The following is a 22,101-nucleotide window of genomic DNA, read 5'->3' as shown; positions in this document are numbered from 1 at the left end:
AGGACCTTAAGGGCAGCAGTGAGGAGGGTAGAGTGGCCTCAAGGAGGAGCGTGTAGCGGTAGGAGAGTCAAGGGTATTCGGTGGGACCTGGCGGGTCTGTGGAAAGGCCTGCAAGCCCCGGAACATTCGGTATGGGGCGAGCACAGCCAAGGATGGCTAACGCGTGTTCTCAGAGAGGCCACACCCCTCGGACATCTGCTCGGTGCTTGGTCTGTTTCTCAATTGACATTTCTTTTTTAAGCATAATTGGATTCACCAAATCAAGTTTTAATAAACCGTGTGCAACCTAATGTACCTGTGGGGAATTGGTCTGTTTCCAGAAAGTCTCAGATGCCTAAGGCTTGCCCAGCTTTGGTGGGGAAAAAACAGAATGTTAGATGTAAAACGCAGGGAAGCACTTTGTTGTTCCAAACCTCACACTTAACACTAAGGACTAGGAAGTGCAGAAACTAAAGATCAGCCAGCAAAGGTTCTGAACAGGAAGACACAGAATGACCTAACTATGCCCTGACAGGAGAAGGGAAGTCTTACTCCACAGAAAGAAACTATGTATCCTTCACAGTTAGTAAACATCAGACAAACACACCAGACAAACTCCTTCCCTCCCGACTGCCCCACCTGGTGCAAACCCACCCCGGATCCCCCTGCGCCCCCAGACAACACCACCAGCCCCGAGTCCGCTGCCCTAGCTGGGCCTCGTGAAATGCCAGGGGCCCTGGGGATGAGGGCTCGAGGGAGGGAAGAGGTCCAGGACCCAGGGAGCCCAGGCCTGTGGCGGATGCGGAGTCTGGGGTGGAGCTGCCCCTCCCGCCCGCTCCTGGGTTCTTGTATCCACCCACCCAGCGCCCAGCCTCCAGCCCCCAGGCACCAGCCTCCCGTTCCGCCCACAGCGGACCCCCCCACCATCCGTGCGGGTGCGGGATTGGGTGGTGTGTCAGGAAAGGTGCAAAGCTGGGCTGTGGCTTCCACTGGCTGCATTGGGATTTGGCCGGGTGCCAGGAGTGGGGAGCGTGCCCCTTTGAAGTGCCCTGGGGTGTGCGGGCACGGGGGGCGATGCGGGGCGGGGCGGGCCAGGCAAGGACGGCTTGCTGGCCCGGGTGGGGCTGAGGGAGCAGTGGCTGGGCTGTGTTTGGCCCCAGCAATGGCGCTCCCTGGGGAGACAGGGACACAGGCAAGGAGGGGGAGGGGCGGCGGGCGCCAAAGGAGAGTTGAAGGAGGCCAAAGGCAAAGGCAAAAGCCTACAGCACCCGGTATTCACAGGCAGTCTCCCATCCAAGTTCTAACCAGGCCCGACCCTGCTTAGCTTCCAAGATCAGAGGAGACGGGCGCGTTCAGGGTGGTATGGCCGTAGACGCCGGCGGCTGCCGCTGGGCGCCTCAAGAGCCTGCTCCACGCGTCCCAAGCCCAGCGGCTGCCGCGCTTCACCCATGCACGCGCCTGCCTGCCTGGCTGCCACCGCCCTCGCCGCGGGCCCCGGGCGGGTGGCGGAGGCGGCGCCAGAGGACCCTGGCAACGCGCTGTGGCGCAAGCCCCGGCCTTCACCGATCCCGGGATTCTTGCAGGCTGCTGCCGGCTTGGCCCCACGCCCGCCTCCGCTTCCAACCCGCACCGCACCGCACCTTGCAGCCCCGCACCACACCGCGCGGCACCTCACCACACCGCCCCTCACCACACCCCATTGGGCTGCTCAGTGGGAAGAAGGTTCAAGTGAGCGGGGGCCATCTGGCAGGCCCTGCCTTCCGGGCCCGTTCTACCGGGTTCTCAGTGCCTTCTCCCCAGCCCTGTGGCTCTTGCAGCCTGCCTCCTGGCTTTTCCCTCCTTTCTGCCCCACCTTGTCAAACCCTACCGGGAGCTCCCAGTGCCCCCAGAGAATATCACCAGTCCCAGCCAGCTCCGTTTGCGGAGACCCTTGCTCGCCTCCCACCCCACCCACCCACACCACGTCCTGGTTCAGGAGAATAGATCTATTCCCAGATAGGTAGACAGATAGTTCAAGGACCGAGAGACACCCTTTCAAGGTGATTGACAGAGAAAGGAACACGTTGGGATAAGAGACAGGCAGATAGGGAGGGTCAGAATAAGAGGGACAAGGGGAGGGGGGGTGTGGAGAGGGAGGTGGAAAGGGTGAGGGAGACAGACATGGAGTCGGAGAGGGAGTGGGAGCGGTATTGAAGCAAAGACCTCTGGATTATCCAACAGAGACCCCCCCATACTCTAGGAACCACACACAAAGAGGCTGTGTTGGAGAGACAGCTACCCCTCGGGAGGGTCATGGTGCTGGGGCGGGTTTAGGCAAAGTGGCAGTGGCTTGAAGCTGACTTATGACTCCTTGGATCCCAAGGGCCTTCAGCCTAGGCCTCAGGAGGCCCGTCTGATCCCTCCTCCCATTCCTGTCAGGCCCAGGTATGAGATGTGTGTGTGTTCGGGTGGGGGTGGTGGTGGTGGTAATGTGTGTGTGTGTGTGTGTGTGTGTGTGTGTGTGCACGCGCGCGCGCGCATGTGTGTCTATGCGTGTGTAGGTGTGTGGGAGCACTCCCTTGCGAGTAATTCCTTCAAGTGGTTCTCCCTCTGTTTCTCCTGGCTCTTCTGGCCTTTGGGCGCAGCCTCGCCTTGGGCTGTGCGGTCAGAACGAGAGCGAGGACCTGCATGCCAACGGGGTCTCTGGGCCCGGGGTGGTGGGCCTTCTGGTGTCCTGAGCTCGTGTCGGAATGGGGAAGACTTGGCCTCATCAGGGACAAAGGGCACTCATCATCAGATCAATAGTAGCATCCTTTAGGAGCTCTACTGTATTTTAGAAACATATACACCATCTATACTTGCCTCCATTAGATGCATGACACCACCTCCTCCTTCGAGATGTAGGGTCTGTCCCTTTTTCCACCCTACTAAATCTGGTCTGGCTTAGGATTGTTCTGACCAGTAGAGAATGGTAGTGTTATGCCCCGAATTCGTGATCCCCAAAGACCACCAGGGAGCCGAGTCCGATGCAAAAGCGAAGAGCCTTTATTCGAGCTAGCTCGAGCTCAATCTCCTACCTGCATCGACGCAGGGGAGACATAGTGGAGAGAAAGAGAGACAGTTTCAAAAGCACAAAGGTTTTATAGGGATCATGGCCTTAGCCGATTGGCTGGGGAAGGGTCGTGGACTCAGCCGATTGGCTGCCAAAGTGTGGTCCCAATCAGCAATTATCAGAGTCACTTGGAACTTGTTAAAAATGCAAATGTTGGGCCTGGTGGTCACAGACCTACTGAATCAGAAACTCCGGGGGTGGTGCTCAGCAATCTGTGTTTGAACAAGTCTTCCAGGAGATTCTGATGCACCTGAAGTTTAAGAACCACTGTGTCTGAGGATCTCTAACATGTTTGGCCTCAGTGTATACAGAACGTTTCTCACTGGTCCCCTATGAACCATTGGCTGTCAGCCTTGCTGTGCTATATAAATACCTAGCATCAAACACCATCCCCAGAGACTCTGATGAATTGGTTTGGGGAGGGGTAAAATGCTCCCAGGTCATTCTAAGCCTGGACAGGGTTGAGGGCTCCTGCCTCTGGCCCCTACCTGAGAGAAGCCCTCTCTCTTCTACTCACACTTTCCATGCCTCTCACACTCCCCTTCCTCCCACCTCAGACTTCAGAAGAATGCCTCAATCCGTAGCCTGCTGTCTCAGAGAACATAAGTTACTTAAGGGGAGGAGGCGTGTTCTGAGGGTTGAGCAGGAACTTCTTTCTGCGGCCATGTCGGGGACATAGTCACTAGTCGGCCGGCCTAGGTCTGCTCTTTCAGTCGCCGTGATGCTTAAGCAATTCTGGGCCTGCCTTTTAAGAGGCCTGGATGTTTTTGATTTCTCTCTCAGAAGTCTTGCTCCGATTTTGGCTGCCGCTGGGAATCCAGACTCTGCTCGTGAGAACGGGGAGCCCCACAGAGAGGTCTCGTTCACGCTCTGTGGTCAAATGGCCAGCCAGCTCCCAGCTAGCCAGCAGCAGCCCCTGCTGCCTGTATGTGAGGGAGACATCTAGGATGCCCAGTCAGCTGAGCCTTAAGAGGACAGCTGTTTCCTTTGATGGCATTTGATGGCCATTTGGTGGCAGCAGCTGTAGAAACTCTAAGTCTTTACCACCCAGATGAACCCAGAGAATGCACAGAATTATGAGAGATAATAATAATAAATTGCTTTAAACCACCAAGTTTTGAGAGTGTTTGTTTCACGACCGTCTTCCATCAGACTGATTCTATAATTGTTTCTTTAAACCATATGTGACCTCAAAATAGATTATAAGTCCCTTAAGGGCCTCAACGATGCCCATCGTTGTTGGTTCTTGCACTTGAGTTAAGTGCAGTAGGTGGCATATTCATTCCACCAGAAAGGCTTATCGAGGGGCACCTGGGCTTCTCAGTGGGTTGAGTGTCTGACTTCGTCTCAGGCCGTGGTGTCGCCTGCCATGAGTGAGTTGGACTCCCGAATTCAGCTCGCTGCTGTAAGGGCAGCGCCTACCTGAGATCCTCTGTCCCCCCATCCCCCTGTATGCTTTCAAAGACACATTAAAGAAAAAAAGTGCTTCTTGAGCCGGTACTATTGTCAGAGTAGGCAGTTGTAGGATGCCTGGAGGCCGGCAGAAGAGGAAGTTCTGGCCAGCTATCAGGAAAGTCAGAATCAGAAGCCATTCTTGGCAATACTCTAAAACAAAGCCACAAGAGGCTGGATCAGACGGGACAGGCCCAAGATGGCGTGTGGCATAACAGAAAACCCTTGACCAAATAGGGAAGAAAAGGCACAAAACCCTGCTTCCAAGAAGTCTAGTTCCCAAGGAGTGAATATCTTACCCTTTGTCGATAAAACAGAGAAACCCGAACCCCAGGGCACACAGCTCTCTCTCTCTCTCTCTCTCTCTCTCTCTCTGTCTCTCTCAGTACCCAGTACTGATGTACACGATGCCCACGTAGTGAAGGATCTCAGTTCTGTATGGAGATTAATCGGGTGGCAGTCGCCCGTTTTAAGTGGTCAGACATAGAGAGGTGTGTCTGAAGAGCCTGACAGTTTGTTGTAAAAATCTTCCCCTTTCTAAAGGGATTACAGCCGTTTGGGGCCCCTGTCGACCTCCTCTGGTTTTGCTTCTTATCAGTTCTGGGGTGTCAGCGGATGCTGCCAGCTGCAGTAACTTAAACTGTTTGTGTCGCTGCTTGACACAGGACCCTGCTCGGCGTGACAAAGTCCATTTTGCTCTCTACAGGTGACGTGGGGCCTATGCACAATTTTGTGACTCCAGTTTGGACCGGTTGTCTTGTTTTCAACCCTTCGTTTAGAGACCACAGTAAAGGCTCTTGTCTATGCTTCCTCCCTCTCTCTTTGCCTCCTGACCTGTTCTGGTGCTTTCCTATGTGGCCCCCTCATGGCATGGCCCCTCCTCTTGGGTTCTGTAAGAAACAAATTCTATTTTCTTTTTTTTTTTTTTTTTTTAAATTTTTTTTTTCAACGTTTATTTATTTTTGGGACAGAGAGAGACAGAGCATGAACGGGGGAGGGGCAGAGAGAGAGGGAGACACAGAATCGGAAACAGGCTCCAGGCTCCGAGCCATCAGCCCAGAGCCTGACGCGGGGCTCGAACTCCCGGACCGTGAGATCGTGACCTGGCTGAAGTCGGACGCCCAACCGACTGCGCCACCCAGGCACCCCACAAATTCTATTTTCAATGGCAGTCATCCCCTGAGCTGTTGGCCCCTGATCTGATCTGTTGATTTCAGAAACCTGAAATTTTCTATTCATACACTATGTTTTAGGGGCGCCTCGGGGGCTTAGTCAGTGAAGCGTCAGACTCTTGGTTTTGGTTCAGGTCATGGTCTCATGGTTGGTGGGATTGAGCACCACGCTGGGCTCTGTGCTGACAGCCCGGAGCCTGCTTGGGATTTCTCTCTCTCTCTCTCTCTCTGCCCTTCCTCCCACCTCATGCTTTCTCTCTTTCTCTCTCTCAAAAAAATAAATGAATAGGCATTAAAAAAAAAAAAAAATATATATATATATACACACACACTATATTCTAAAACAGCCCTGAATGACAAGACACTTCACAGGCACTTTGAAGATTGAACAAGAGTGAACAAATAAAGGATGGGTGAACACTGCACTTTTCAAACAACAGACCAGGATGGAGTCACTTATATGAAACCCCGAAAGACTCATCACCACAAGACTTATCATCTGAAACCCAACTTCAGTTTCAGCCTCTCTCCCAGGAGTGGAATTTTGAACCAACCATGGAACTCTCCAGATCAGCACTAGAGAGGTAATCTGCACGATGAGACCTCCCTGATCTTTCCCCTAAGGGAAGGTGACCTTGCCTCAAAGAATCCTTTCTTTTCTTTTGCTAATAACCAATTGTTCTACCTCAGTTCTGCCTATAAAAGGCTTCCCTGTGGTGCAGTTTCCTTCTCTTTGTCAGATGGCATGCTGTCCACTTCGTGAATCATCGATTAAACCAACTAGACTTTTATTTTTTTAATGTTTCTTTATTTTGGAGTGAGAGAGAAATGTAGAATCTGAAGCAGGTTCCAAGCTCTGAGCTGTCCACACAGAGCCCGATGCAGGGCTCGAACTCAAAAACTGCGAGATCATGACCTGAGCCAAAGTCGGACGCCCAACCGACTGAGCCACCCAGGCACCCCACCGATTAGGCTTTTAAAGTTACTCGTTTGAATTTTTGTTCTTTAACCCAGTATTCTCAACAAGTTTTTATATTTTAGTCTATATTAGATTTCCTTTTCTCCATAAAATTACAGGTTCCATAAAGTGGAGGACATCTAAAACTTTGTATGGAGGGGCGCCTGGGTGGCTCAGTCAGTCGAGCAGCCGACTTCGGCTCAGGTCGTGATCTCAGGGCAGGTCATGATCTCAAGGCTTGTGAGTTCGAGCCCCACGTTGGGCTCTGCGCTGACAGCTCAGACCCTGGAGCCGCTTCTGATTCTGTGCCTCCCTCTCTCTCTCTGCCCCTCCCCCACCCACGCTCTGTCTCTGTCTCTCAAAAATAAATGAACATTAAAAAGAATGAACAACAACAACAAAATCTTTGTATGGAAAAGACCAGCACTTGGGAGATTCTCCCTGCACTGAGCACTCAGGATGAAGACTGACTCAGACTCTGCCTTTGTACTGAAAATGGAATTTGGTTGATTTTTTTTTTTTTTTGAAAAATTAAGCTATTAAAAAGAAGACAACCAGTCCAAAAATGGAGTCACTTATGCTAAGCCCTATGTCACCAAACTAGGATTTAATTACAGTTTTGGCTCTCTCAGAAATGAAATCTTAAACCGTTCAATTAAGAATCACCCCACCAGCTTGGTGAAGTTTTGGGGTGGTGATGGGGTTCATGGGGCCTGGAGCCGATGGCCAAGAAAGAATGTTTTTCTTTTTCTTTTAATTTATTTTTTGGTACTTATTTTTGAGACAGAGAGAAAACACAAGTCAGGGGAGAGGCAGAGAGAGGACACAGGGTCTGAAGCGGGCTCCACGCTGACAGCAGAGAGCCCAATGTGGGGCTGGAACTCACAAACTGTGAGATCGTGACCTGAGTGGAAGTCAGATGCTTAGCTGACTGAGCCACCCAGGTGCCCCAAAAAAGAATTCTTGAACACAGACGATGTTGGTGCAAAAAGGTGATTTTATTAAAGCACGGGGACAGAGCCAGTGGGCAGAAAGAGCTGAACTGGGGTTTGCGAAGAATGGTTGGATTTATACTATGGAGTTGGGGACAAAAAGTTAAAAAGGAGGCCTCCGGAGGGACTTTGATATGCTAAAGAGGACCCCTAAGGTACCTGAGGCCTTGCAAAAGTCAAGCTGAGGTTGTTTGTCTCTCTAGCAAAGCATTAACATTGAGACAGTGGGGAGTTCCTGGAGTCAAGTCTTACTCGGCCTGCCTCCGATATCTGTCAATGGACTGCAGGTTATAAGGAAATTGAATTTTACCTGCCATTTCCTTCTTGCCTTTGTTCCCCACGTCACTCTGGAGGGGTGTGGTTGGGGTTACAGGAAACGGAGTCTACAGGTTTCTGGAAATTAGGCCACTGATAACGCTGCCTTTCTCCTGTAATTTACTAAGACGTTTGCAGACTGATGGAGACACTTGTCCCGAAGGACTGTGATCTCTATCAGTTAACCATTTGTTTTGTCGTGTTTTGTTTCTTTCCTTTGTCTTCAGGCAGCCAGGTGTGCCTGAGGCACCTCTCACACGTCCCACCCGGGGGAGGGCTTGTGTTTTGCCCTGCCTGCCTCATGCTCCCTCATCAAGCTCTAGTTAGGTAATCTTCTTTATAAGCCCCTCTCATCACCTAGAAGAAAGTAACCTTGTCATAACTGATATGGGCAGCAAAGGCAGAAAAGAATGCAGATGAAATTAAATTTCCTTCTGACCTGCAGCCCATTGACAAATCCTTGAGGCCGGCAGAGTGAAACATTTCTCTGGGAACTCCAGACCCTTTTACCGTGAATGCCTTGCCAGCGGGGAAAACAACTTTTGCTTCACAATAGCTAGGCTTCTGGATTCTGTAAGTCTTCTTTAACATATAAAAGTCCTTCTGGAAACGTCTCCTAGTCTTGACCTCCCCCAACTCCCAAGTATATCATCAGTCTCTCCTTACAATCCCAGGGCAGCTCTTTCTGCCCCTAAGTTCTGTCACCATGCTTTAATAAAACCACCTCTTTGCACCAACGCTCTGCCTGCTTAAAGTATTATATTTGTCAATAGGCTGCAGGTTATAAGGAAATTTAATTTTATCTACATTCCTTTCTGCCTTTGCTGCCCGTATCAGTGAACATATAGTGCAATATTGGTTTCAGGAGTAGAATTTAGTGATGCATCGCTTCACATATAATTTTCATATAATACCTCGTGCTCATCATAACACCTTAATACCACCACGCATTTAGCCCATCCCCCACTCACCTCCCTCCATCAACCCCCAGTTTGTTCTCTATAATTAAGAGTCTCTTGGGGACGTCTGAGTGGCACAGTCAGTTAAGGTGTCTTCAGCTCAGGTCATGATCTCACTGTTCATGAGTTTGAGCCCTGTGTTGGGCTCTGTGCTGACAGCTCGGAGCCTGGAGCCTGCCTCGGATTCTGTGTCTCCCTTCTCTCTCTCTGCCCGTCCCCTGCTTGTGTTCTGTCTCTCTCTCAAAAAATAAATACACATAACAACAACAACAAACGTCTCTTATGGTTTGCTTCTCTCTCTTTTCATTCCTTCCCATAGGCGAGCTTCCCCTGCTGGCCTCCTGACTCCATTCTGTTGTTACAGCAAATGCTGGGCATCCAGCACGAGCTTGTCCAGGGACAAGCATGCAGGGAATCAGAACGGACTGTTTATTTTGCACTGGTGTTCGCTCAGTGGAGTCACCTCCAAAGACTGAACATTGGGCTGGAGTTTTACTGAGTTTTTACATATACGTGCTTCCGGGTTGGGCAGGACTAGTTTAGCGAAGTTTCTGGTTCCTGGCTGCTGGCCGATGCAAGAGGCAAGCAAGATTGCAGAAACTAAAACCATGCAGGGGAGTACCTGGCCTCAGACATCGGGCTGCCCTTTTTTGTTTGCATTTATCAGCTTTCCTCCTCATTGTATGAGGGTTTTTTTTTTTCCCTTAAAGTTTTTATTTATTTATTTTTGAGAGAGAGTGAGTGCAAGTGGGGTAGGAACAGAGAGAGAGAGAGAGAGAGAGAGAGAGAGAGAGAGAGAGAGAATCCCAAGCAGGCTCCACGCTGTCAGTGCAGAGCCCAATGCGGGGCTAAAACCCACAAGCTGTTTGATCATGACCTAAGCTGAAGTCAGACGCTTAGCCCACTGAGCCACCTGGGTGTCTCTATATGAGGTTTTTTTTAATTAATTTTTACCCAAGTTACATCACATTCAACGAGATGGCCTGTTTTCTAGGTTATTTAACTCAAATCTGCAGATATTATCAGGGAGAGAATCAGTTTAGCATATTTCAAACAAGCTTTATCTTTGGGAGAGAGCGTGTGTGTGTGTGTGTGTGTGTGTGTGTGTGTGGCGGGGAGAGGGTAGTGAACAAGTGTGGGGGAAAAAACAAAATGTCCCTGAAAGATATTAGCTCTAGATTTATTTAGAAAGAAACATGAGAGGGGCACCTGGGTGGCTCAGTGCCTTAAGCCTCCAACTCTTGGTTTGGGCTCAGGTCATGATCTCATGGTTTGCGAGTTCCAGTTCCTGCTTGGGATTCTGTCTCTCCCTGTCTCTGCCCCTGCCCCACTCACTCTCTGTGTCTCTCTCAAAATAAATAAATAAAGTTAAAAAAAAAAAAAAAAGAAAGAGGGGCGCCTGGGTGGCTCGGTCGGTTGAGTGTCCGACTTCAGCTCGGGTCATGATTCACAGTTCATGGGTTTGAGCCCCGAGTCAGGCTCTGACAGCTCAGAGTCTGGAGCCTGCTTGGGAGCCTGTGGCTCCCTCTCTCTCTGCCCCTCCCCGGCTCGTGCTGTGTCTGTCTCTCTCTCTCTCTCAAAAATGAATAAACATGAAAACTGAATAAAAAAATAAAATTGAAAAAAGAAAAAAAAAGGAGAAAAAGATAAAGGGACAGAATAAAGAAAAAAGAAAAGTGAGGGGGTGGGGGAAAGAGTAGAGGAAAAAAAATAGATAAAAAACCCAAAAAGGATAAAACTAATTGTGGTCAGATTCCCTCAGGTTACAACAAGCAGCTTTCTGAGCTAAAATGACCAAACACTCGGGTCCGGCCATGGTCTTACAAGGGTGCTTGGCATCCCCTGACAATGGCTGTGTGATACTGTGAGTTATAATAAGAAATATACAATTTGGTCTTCCTCTGTCCTTGTTGCAGGGTTTTCGCCTCAGTACCCGGGATTTGTTTTCTTGCTGTGTGGAAGAAGGAAGAGATGGGCACAAAATGAGGGGCAGGCAAAAGTCTATTAGAGTAGTATGAAAGCTGTCTTTACAGAGAGGGGGCATTTGAAAGTGAATACCAGCCACTGTAGGCAAGGCTCCTTGTTTTCTAAGGTTCTGGTCAGCCCTCCCTTCCCTTCCCCCCTGTTCCTTCTCAGGTTCTATCCTCACTGGCTGGATAACTCTAGGCGCCAGGTTGCCCATTCCTGATTGGCTCAACTCCATTGTGTGAGGAGTCAGGCTGATCATACTGTCCTTCCTATAACGCAAGTCTTATGGTTTCCTTTTTTTAGTTAGGTACTTTGAGTGTTAAATTCCTGAGGGAGCGTAGGTGGTATCTGTTACACTCTGGAGAGGGATCCTGTGCCCGAGGGGGTTTGCTATGGTCAAACACTCCCAGCATCGTTCCAAAATACGTGTTTTTTTCCCACCCAGGGACCTCAAGTCCTAACCTTTCCCTCTCTGCCTATTTTATCGTATCTTTTCCCTCTCGTATCCAACGCCCTTCATGGAGCTCCTAAAACTCCTGAAATTTCCTAAGTGGGGAAAGCAGTAAAGTGGTCTTTTATTATTCATAAGATGTCCCTTTCAATGACACCAGAATATATATTGATAAGATGGCTTTGGGGAAAAGCCCCCAGGGATAGGGGCTGGTTGCCATGGGAACAGCATCAGGATTAGAGGGGGGGGGAAGGCAGAGGGGCTGGCAGTTGAGTTCAACCCACAATGGCCAAAGATTTAATCGGCCATGCCTATGTAATGGAGCCTTCACGGAACCCCAGCAGGATGGGGTTTGGAGAGCTTTAGGGCTGGTGAACTTGTGGAGATTTGGGGAGAGTGGCACGGGACGCTCTGGGTCTTTCCCCCCCATACCTTGCCCGCTGCATCTTTTCCGTCCGGCTATTCCTGAGTAATATTGTTGGAGTAGGCAACTGACACCTAATACCTGAAGGTCAGCAATGAGGAGGTCCCAGCTGGCTATAGGGAAGGTCAGAGACCTGTGCTGGCAGTACTTCCCAAGAAGACAGGTCAAGATGGCAGATGCCGTGACAGGAGCCCTCTGACTAAAATGGGAAGAAGGAAGCATGAAACCCTGTTACGGGCCCCAAGTAATGCATATTCTGCCTCTAGTTAACAATTGCTGATCAAAGACAGAAACCCAAACCTCTGGACGCGGTTCTGTCCGGTTCTGTCCCTTACGTTCTCCGCTCTCATCTCTCAAGAGTGTACCTTTTGTCGTAATAAACTTTGCCACTTGTGTCACTTATGTGCTGTGCCGCTCGTCAGTCCTTGAATTCAGTCTCATGACAAGACCAAGAAACTTCAGGTTCTTGAGGTCCAGTTGGGTGGAGGCCCCAGAACCTGGGTTCTCCCCAGTTCGACCAGGAACAATATCCTTTTGTAATCAACTGGCAATCTAGTAAGTAAACTGTGATTTCCAGAATTCTGTGACCTGCTCTAGCAAATGAATTGAACCAAAAGACAGGGGGTTTGTGGTAACCTCCAATCTGTAGCCAATCAGTCAGAAGCACCATGGAAACAACAACCTTGGACTTGCTGTGGGCATCTGAAGGGGCAGGCACAATTTATAGAACTAAGTCCTTTATTTTTTTCTTTAGGTTTATTCATTTAGTATTTCTAAGACAGAAAGAGAGAGAGCGAGAGAGAGAAAGAGAGAGAGCACAAGTGGGTGAGTGGCAGAGAGAGAAAGAGAGAGAGAATTGAAAGTAGGCTCCAGCTGTCAGCACAGAGCCCACTGCAGGGCTTGAACTCACAAAGCACGAGATCACGACCTGAGCTGAAGCCGGCAGCTCAACCAACGGAGCCATCCAGGTGCCCCATGTGAGACTAGGTCCTTAATATGTGGGATCTGATAACATCAGGTAGATAGGGTCAGAACTGAGCTAGATTATAGGACACCCAGAGAGTGTCACAGAATTGCTTGGTGTGTGCAAACTTCCCCATGTCTGATGTCAGAAGTGAAATAGCGTTGTAGTAGAGTATTGAGAGTAGAGGAGACATGCAAGAATGTGTTTTGTCTTACTTTTACAGGCTCTTTATGAAGTCATTAGCAAGAAATGGACCAGTCACAGCTGGAGATTATTTCCATTGCTATTCTTACTTTTTGGGTTCACAAATAAGGACTCCAAAGAGCTTTTTGTCTACGTGGGTTATTGGCAATTGTCATTTCCCTTATTAGAAATTAAAATCTGTACGATGTTTCAGTAGCTTGTTTTCACTTCCAGTTTGAAAATCTATAATATTGTTAGGCTTTTAAAGAGCCCCCATGACTAACCTTAAAATATTCAATTCGTTTTTTTTTTTTAATTACGAATGATCGGTCTCAAAATGATGCTATAACTCAACGGACATCATGATACTGTAAGCAATGTTCTGTTGCATAAGACAAAATAAGGTAAGTTATTAATACCTTAATAAAGCTAAGTGGAAGCATTATTAAAGCTTTATTAAAGCTTTTATTTAATATTAAATGTTAATCATATTTCCCTCCATAGGATTATCAGCAGATTTCTCGTCAGAAACCTTAGAGGCCAGAAGGAAAAATGAATGTCAACCAAGAATCCTTTATCCTGCAAACTATCCTTCAAAAACGAGGGAGAAATGAAGACATTCCCAGATAAACAAAAGCCTGCCCTGCGAGAAATGCTAAAGGAAGTCATCCAGATTGAAGTGAAAGGAGGAACACTTGGGTGGCTCAGTCGGTTGAGTATCCCACTCTTGATGTCAACTCAGGTCATGATCCCAGGGTTGTGGGATAAAGCCCCATGCCAGGCTCCACACTGAGTGTGGAGCCTACTTAAGATTCTGTCTGTCTCTGTCTCTGTCTCTCTCTCTCTCCCCCTCTCTCTCTCTCCCTCTGTCCCCTCTCCAACCCTCTTTCTTTCTAAAAATAAATAAACAAATACGTACATACATACATACATAAATACATAAAATAAATGAAAGGACACTAGACTTTAGGAATTAGTAACTAGACAGTAGTAGCTTGAAGCCATATGGAGAAGCAAAGTTAAATATGTGGGCGCTTATAAAAGCTAGTATTATCGTTACTTTGATTTGGTAATTCTGCACTTTTTCTATGAGATTTAAGAGACGAATGCGTAAGAAACTATCCTTAGTCTGCTTGGGGACACATCATACATAAAGATGTCATTTTGTGACATTAATACCTGAAAGGGGAGGGAGACAGACTTGAATAAGAAAAGGGCTTTTATATGTTGTTGAAGTGAGGCTGTATACATTTAAATCAGACTGTTAGGACTTGAAGATCTTGTTATAGACCGAATGTTTGTGTTTCCTCCTGACAAAGGAAAGCTCTGAATCTGATGGCTTCACAGGTGAATTCTACCAAATGTTTAGACAGGAACTGACACCAATGGTTTTCCAACTCGTCCCAAAAAAATGGAAGACAAGGAAACACTTCCTAACTCATTCTAAGAGTCCAGCATCCCGATACCAGAGCCAGACAAAGACACTACAAGAAAAGAAAGTATAGACCGATATCCCTTAAACCTTGATACAAAATTCCTCAATACATATTGGATCTATGGTGAAATTCGCCATAGAAAGGAAAGTCAAGTGGAAGCTCAAAAGTATACCCCTGGCCAAGAGAGTAAATATTGTATCTAGCAGAATGGCAGAATTTAGTGGCATCCTAAGGGGTCTGAAGAAGGCAGGCATGATGTCTGCTTAATTCACCAGTCTGGTCCCCTCAGCATGTGGATGGACGCTGGCGGAGGATTCTAGACCGGGGGTCTGCAGAGTACAGATTGCAGGCGCAAACTGGCCAGCTCCTGTTTTTGCATATGGTGTTTACTCTTACAAGTGACTGAGAAAAATCAAAGAGTAATATTTTATAACGTGCAAAAATTAAGAGAGATTCATATTCCACCATTAATAAATAAAGCTTCATCCGGACACAGAGGGACACTTGCTCATGTGTGTATCGTCTGGCTGTTTTGGCACATGACGAATCCCAGCGACCGGGTGATAACGCTACACTGTTTCAAGTGCCTACCACAGCGACCCTGAAAGAATACAGTGTTCGTGTGCATTACCGGACTAGGCAGTCGTCCCAATATTCCCAATTCACAGGAAAGCAACAGTCATGAAAGGCAGAAATGTTATTTCATTTTTTAAATTATACCAGTGATTTTTTAAAAAAAAAATTTTTATTTGTTAAAATGTATTTATTTTGAGAGGGGGCAGGGCAGAGAGAGGAGAGAGAGAATCCCAAGCAGGCCCCACACTGTCAGCCCGGAGCGCTATGCGGGGCTTGAACTCCCGAACAGGGAGCTCGTGACCTGAGTCGAAGTCAAGAGTCGGATGCTAACTGACCAAGCCACCCAGGCGCCCTGAAGAGTAGAAAACTTAAACAGGATCTCACAACACAGCCAATTGTGACTTCATAAAAATAAAAGTTGGAAATGAGGCTGCAACCAAAGCAAGTTGCCAAGCGGCCTGTTATTTTGCCAAGTGAGGAAACCATTCACTGGGGGTGATTTAATTCAACATGTTTGATCATGGCAGCCAAAGAAACGTGTTCAGAGAATATAAACTTGTTGAAGATTGTTCACTTTTTTGCTTGGTGAATTGAGAACGTCAACTGAATTTCTAGCAAGGCACACTTATCCAGCAGAGGGCAGCATTACCCCACAGAGTCAACACCCTTCACCAGAAGGAGACCCCATTTAGAGGAGCTGAAAGTTGACGATATGCTCAATGGCCAAGATTTCATAACCAGCGTATTGGCTTTTTTAATCTTCATGAAAACCCTGTAAGACAGGTGTTATTGTCGTCCTTGTTTTACAAGTAAAAAAACTGAAGCTCAGAATGGTGAAGTGACTTTCACAAGGTACTAAGTTTAAGCCATTGGTCTGACGTCGGGACCTGTACTTTTTCAGTGAAACACAATTCCAAAGTGCTTGCTATGTGCCAGGCGTGGTCTAAACACCTTGCACGTTTTAACTCCTTTAATTCTTCTATGAATCCCAGGATTTAGGTACCATCATCCCCATTTTACAGATGAGGAAACTAAGATAAAGAAAATCGAACACATTTCCTAAGGTAATTGCACCAGAACTGGGATCTGCACTCACACTGTCCGGCCTGAGTCCCCAAAGGCCATCACGACCCTGGTCCCTGCTTTCTGCTGGTGAGCTCATCATATGACGATAAGCCGGGGTTTCTCAAAGTGGAGGTTAGTGTCACCTAGGAACTTTCTAGAGCTGCAGTTTTGAGGCCACACCCCAGACCTCCTAACTCTGAAACTCTGTGGGTAGAGTCCCCTGCTCTGAGTTTAACAAGCCCTCGAAGTGGTTAGAAGCCATGCTAAAGTTAGACGCTGGAGTGTTTGATTCTCACTGTGGTCCTCACCCCTACGGTGCCCTCAACGCATACAAGTAAACGTGTAACACACTTCTGTCTGTCTGTACGTTGAATAAGGGATGCTTGTGAACATACACAGATTTTACGAGTCGAGGCAAAGGTGCTTGTGTTGAATCTGGCTCTTGGCTTGCTTTTAATTCCCAGGAGCAAGTTTTCTGGATGTGGTCTTTGGATACCTATGTCACAAATTATTGCAACAGCAATACCCTTTCTTGTTCCCGCCTCATGGCTGTGTCGCTCTTCTCTCATTATAAAGCTTTTGTGCCCCCCACCCAGGGTGCCTGAGTGGCTCAGTTGGTCAAGTCTCCCACTTCAGCTTAGGTCACGGTCTCCTGGTTTGTGGGCTTGAGCCCCACGTTGGGCTCTTTGTTGACAGCTCAGAGCCCGGAGCTTGCTTTGGATTCTGTGTCTCCCTCTCTCTCTGCCCCTCTCCCACTCACGCTTTGACTCTCTCTCTCAAAAATAAAGAAACATTAAAAAAATTAAAAAAAAAAAAAAGAACTACAGTGGCCTTCCCACACCCACCCCTTACCCGAGACTAATAAGAAGGAAAGGGAACTGTGAAGAATATAGAAATAGCAGATATAAGGTACAGCCTCCACCACTAATGCTGAGAGAGGGCGCCCAAGGAAGGCTTCCCCACCAGTTGGGGAATGTGACTTGAGCTGGACCCCAGTACTCAGGAGCCCCCTCTCCTGTTCTGGAAATGTGGGTTCCGTTTGCCTTTTCTGTTCCCTGAGGCTGCTCCAAGGACAGCCTTGAGATGCTGAAAACGCCTGCACAGTACATGTGACTGAGCACAGTCAGAGCCTCTTTGTAAACTTTTAAGATTTGGAGGACAGGTGCAAGGATCCATTTCTCTTGCTGAGCCCAAGACAAGCCTCCTAAGTTCCCTTTGCTCTTATTAAAATTGCTTCTCGCCACCACGGAGTGGCCTGCCTCTGTCTTTAGTCTCACCGCGCCGTCCACCCGCGGGGGCTGGTGTCAGATCACACGGGGAAAGCTCCTGAAAGGATTGGGAAGCTACACCCCCCCACCCTCGGTAGGGAGAGCATAGCCGTGGCTCACTGACTGTGGAGAAGGTGCTGTGGTGCGAAGCTGGAGGAACTTTCTGCAAACCCATCCTCTGTAACCTTTTCTAAATCCACCCTCCGGCGTGCTGGGAAAGCTGAATCTCACTTCACTTACCATGACTTTATTGTATCACCTAAAACTAAGACGAGTTAAATGATGGAATGCCAGACACACATCATTTATGGTGAGACACATCCCGATTTCAGAGATACATCCTGATTCCAGAGATACAGTTTCTTTTAGTTATATTTTTTAAAGTTATTTATTTTGAGAAAGCTGGCTCATGCGCCCCTGGCTTGTTCATTTCTGATCTGACTAACCTTGACTTCCCTGCTCCTGGTCTCAGCTTAATCTTAAGCCTGGAAGCCACCAACACAGGGTCACCTTTCTCTTCTTCTGCTCTTCTGTCCTATTCCCAAACAAGACAAAGTCAGGGACCCTGGAAACCCGGGCCAGTCTGGGCATCAGGTATGGCGAGCAGTGACGGTGGCCAGGGCAGATTGGTAAGGAGACTGCACCCTGATGGTTGGTTGTGTCAGACCTCTGGGTGGGAAATCCTGGAGGGCATAGGCAGAGCAGTGACATCTCTGTGTGGAAATAAACAGCCGGGACTAGGGAGGCAACGGGTATTTCCTCTAGGTTTCACCAGCCCTTGGGGGAAAAATACGCGTCAGGTAACACAACGGGCTTGAGTCTCTGAGAGCATAACCGCAACACCCCCGGCCCCCCAACCTTTGCTGTCCCCACCTAGTGGGGTCCTAGGTCCTTGAAGACCTGCTGAGTGGCTCTCACTGGTGGTTCACAGCTGGAGCGGGATGAGCAGCTTCCTCCCTCCACTTGTCCCTGGCCGTTGGGGTGCTGCCCTGGGTGACTCCGACAAAGCGGGGCCAGGGACAGCATCTCAGCCCAGAAAGTCTTAGTGGTCTGTGTTTGTTGCATAAAAGCCTCTGTGCTTTCTTAAAGACAAAATGTTGACCTTGAAAAATGAAAGGTGGCACCTCCTAGCTTTTTTTCTGAGAGCCACACAAGGATCCAGGCAGTGTACTGAGAGACTGAGGTTGTCCACCAGCTTTTCTGAGGCCATGTCTCTGATCCCGAACTTTGGAACTTGTGAGAAGGTACTGGTATTGTACAACTAAAAGGCCTTGCCTTGTTCGAGGACAATTTTAGCTTAGATTTGATCTTCCAGTTCCTAGACTTATACTTTGTCATGTGTGCCTCGCAGATGCCTTTTCTGAAGCCGGTGATAATGGCATGACGGTTCAGTGCGGACCGGGGTAATTTCCTAAAAGTTAAAGACCTTTTGACGTCTTAATCATGAAATGCGTTTCTATCCAGAATTCTCCCCAAGTCACGGTGGTGCCTAAAGAAAGTGATTCACTCTTCGGGCACCTGGGTGGCTCAGTCGGTTGAGTATCCAACCCCTGATTTCAGCTCGGGTCACGATCCCAGGATTGTGGGATTGAGCCCCACATCGGGCCCCATGCTGACTGTGGAGTCTGCTTAAGATTCCGTCTCTTTCTCTCTCTGCCTGCTTCACTCATGCATGCGCTCTCTCTAAGATTAAAAAAAAAGAAAAAGAATGTGATTCATGCTTTTGTGTCCTTAAAACGGAAAACCATAAGGGTACTGAGATGTGTACTTAAACACCACCAGAATGTGAACATGAAATTCATGTAACTACCGGCTTTTGAAAACCATCCACTAGCACAGAGCGGTCGGTGGGTCAAAGATGAGCCCCTTCTGGGGCCTGGCACTGGTCTTGGCAATGGAGGTAGACAAGGATCTTGCTGGGCCGACTGAGAAGATAAATAAGTCAATGGCAGGTATTGATAAGGGCAATGACAAGGATAAGATAAGGTAACGTGGTAGAGAGTGAGTGGGGCTGATTTAGCTGGGGGGGGGGGGGTCAGGGAAGGCCTCTCTGAAGAGTGATGTTTATTTTTTTTAATGTTTTTATTTATTTGTGAGACAGAGAGGCAGAATGTGAGTGGGGGAGGAGCAGAGAGAGAGGGAGACACAGAACCTGAGGCAGGCTCCAGGCTGTGAGCTGTCATCACAGAGCCCGACGTGGGGCTCGAACTCACGAGCGCGAGATCATGGCTTGAGCCGAAGTCGGACGCTCAACCGACTGAGCCACCCAGGGCGCCCCAGATAGCGATGTTGAAATTAAAACCTGAATAGGAGCGCCTGCCCGGAGCCGGTGTGGGAAAGGCGCGGGCCTGGCATTCCTACAGGTGCTGCAGCTGGCGGCCCGCGGCCTGGCCGGAGGCACGGCCGCGCTGCTCTCCTCGGCCGTGGCGGTGGGAAAGCCCCGCGCGGGCAGGGACGCGGAGCCGCGCGTGGTCCAGGTGCCGGCGTGAGCGGGGTCCGTGGGCTCTGGGCCGGGCGTCTGGGACTCCGACGGGGACAGGCGAGAACCGCTGTCCTTGGCGAACCTGTGGAAGAGGCACCCGGAATCTGGAGAAGAAGAACTGGCCTCCAGGCTGGACCACGACAAAGCCAAGGCCACGCGACACATCTTCCTCACCAGGCACTCCCAGAACCACGTGGATGCTTCCCAGGAAAAGGACCGCACGCTGACGCCCCTGGGTCGTGAACAGGCTGAACCGACGGGGCTCCGACTTGCCAGCTTGGGCTTGAACTTTAATAAAATTGTCCATTCGTCCATGACCCGGGCTATCGAAACCACTGCTGTCGTCAGCGAACACCTGCCAGGCGTCTCCTGGGTCAGCACAGACCTGCGGAGGGAAGGCGCCCCCATCGAGCCCGACCCACCCGTGTCCCACTGGAAGCCCGAGGCCGTGCAGTAGTACGAAGCCGGGGCCCGGATCGAGGCCGCCTTCCGGAACTACATCCACCGGGCAGACGCCAAGCAGCAGGAGGACAGTTACGTGATCTGCAGCTGCCATGCCAACGTCATCCGCTACATGGTGTGCCGGCCGCTGCCGTTCCCTCCGGAAGTCTGGCTCCACCTCTCTCTCAACCACAGCAGCGTCAGCCACCTGGTGGTTCGGCCTGGTGGCCAAGAGGCGCTCAGGGCCCTCGGGGACACGGGGTTCATGCCTCCGGACAAGATCTCCCGCTCCTGAGGGCTCCCTGGAGGACCTGCTCCCTGGGCCCCCAGCCTGGTTCGCCCGGGTGCCGCCACGGACGCGGCTCCTTCCCCGTCTTCCCTCCACAGGCTGCGCTGCGGTGACGCTGTTCCTCCGGGAGGAAGGTGAAAAAGCGCGCACGTCTTTAGCGTCTAAAATGGGGCGTTTCGGTCTGTACTTCCGGCTCAGGATGGAAAAGGGAATCGTCCCGAGCAGATCAGCCTGATTTCTGTCTTGGGGTTCTCTGCCCCGTCTGCCAGGACGGGGCCTCGCTGCCGCAGTCTGCGGGGACTACGGCCAGTTTGCACAGGCGTTTTTGGTCGTGACCGCTGTTGGCCACGGGAGCCCCTCGAGGCTGTGGGCAAAGCCCATTAGGCACGAGGGGCTCCCCGGAGGAGGGGCCGCCAGCGCTTCCGTTCAGAACTGGTACGTTCTTCTCATTTCTTAAAACTCTCTCTATCACTTAAATATTTGTCAGTGAAAGATTCTGTTCCTCTGGGTTCTTGCTTCGGTAACCACTCGGTCTGGGGGCCTGCACCTGTGACACCACGGGGTCTGAACTCGCCTGTGCTGTTAGGCCTTTCCCAGCACCTCGGAGCAGCATGAGGGTGAAGGAGGGGACCGGGGACCGGAGAGCGACAGTGCAGCCAGGGTCCTGTTTCAGGAGAATACTAGACACTTCAGTCTGCCTCTGGCTGGTAATCCTTTACACCTACGGATTCAACTGTTTAGACGTGATGTGTCCATTCCAAGTATTCTGTCAATTTAGGAGAAACTACAATTCCTGTGAATGGTTATGACCATTTTCTGCGATCAGTGCGACTAATTGGGACATCTGATCCATTTCTCTGTAACTTTGGAAATAACTGCCAAACAAAATTTTATTTGACTGGTTTAAAAAAAAAAAAAAAAACCCGAGTAAACATCTTTGTCAAAAATTGGCCCAGCCATCCATCATTCCCACCATTTCCTCCCCCCCTCCCACCCCCACCCCCACCCCCATCTTCAATAGAACTGGACTAAGGGGTGGTCCCTCCACCTCTGGGCAGCTGTCCAGAGTGCTAACAACTAAGCAGAACAAAAACCTTCCTGCGAGAATTCAGCAAAGTGTAAATCGGCCCTTCTGACAAAGTTGGGGAGAACTTCCCCGTGGGAACAGAAACTGCTGGTCAAAGCAGATCTGTCTCTTGACAGGATTTTTGCACAGCTGTCATGCAGCCTTAGCCCAGTAGATTGGAAAAGGGTGGGGACAAGGCTGATTACAAGGAAGGAGAGATCTTTTACTAAATATTAACACCTTCAGTATGCCTGTCAAAAACGTCATTGCTTGGAAAAATCATGAACGAGAGAGCATGAGCTCTCATCTCCTACAGTCTCTCCTCTACGATGGGTCCAATATTAGAAAAAAAAAAAAGCCGATGTAACAACTGGCTCACAAGGCAGTAAGAATTGCCACTTACAGGCCAGTTCCACGTTTTTCTGGAACATTCTATGATGGCTCGCCTGGTTGAGATCCTCTTCTCCATCCTCAGCGTAGATGACTTACCATCTTTTTTTTAGGAAACAAAGACGTGTACATATTATTCTTATTGTTCGATGTGAAAATGTGAATTTAAAAATATGTCAA

The 22,101-nt window shown here is 49.3% G+C and overlaps 1 protein-coding gene and 2 pseudogenes across 1 annotated transcript in view; 2 read left to right on the top strand and 1 right to left on the bottom strand.

Annotated features, from left to right (window-relative positions):
- Positions 1–22,101, top strand: part of LOC123577288 (liprin-alpha-1-like) — a 464,712-nt gene that overhangs the window by 40,893 nt on the left and 401,718 nt on the right. The window lies entirely within an intron of this gene.
- LOC123577626 lies at positions 1,236–1,353 on the bottom strand (annotated as a pseudogene).
- On the top strand, positions 19,112–20,557 carry LOC123577558 (annotated as a pseudogene).

Source organism: Leopardus geoffroyi, chromosome D2, assembly GCF_018350155.1.
Source record: "Leopardus geoffroyi isolate Oge1 chromosome D2, O.geoffroyi_Oge1_pat1.0, whole genome shotgun sequence".
NCBI classification, from domain to species: Eukaryota; Metazoa; Chordata; class Mammalia; order Carnivora; family Felidae; genus Leopardus; species Leopardus geoffroyi.
Note: the sequence above shows the minus strand (reverse complement) of the source record. Positions and strands in the feature narration are given on the sequence as shown.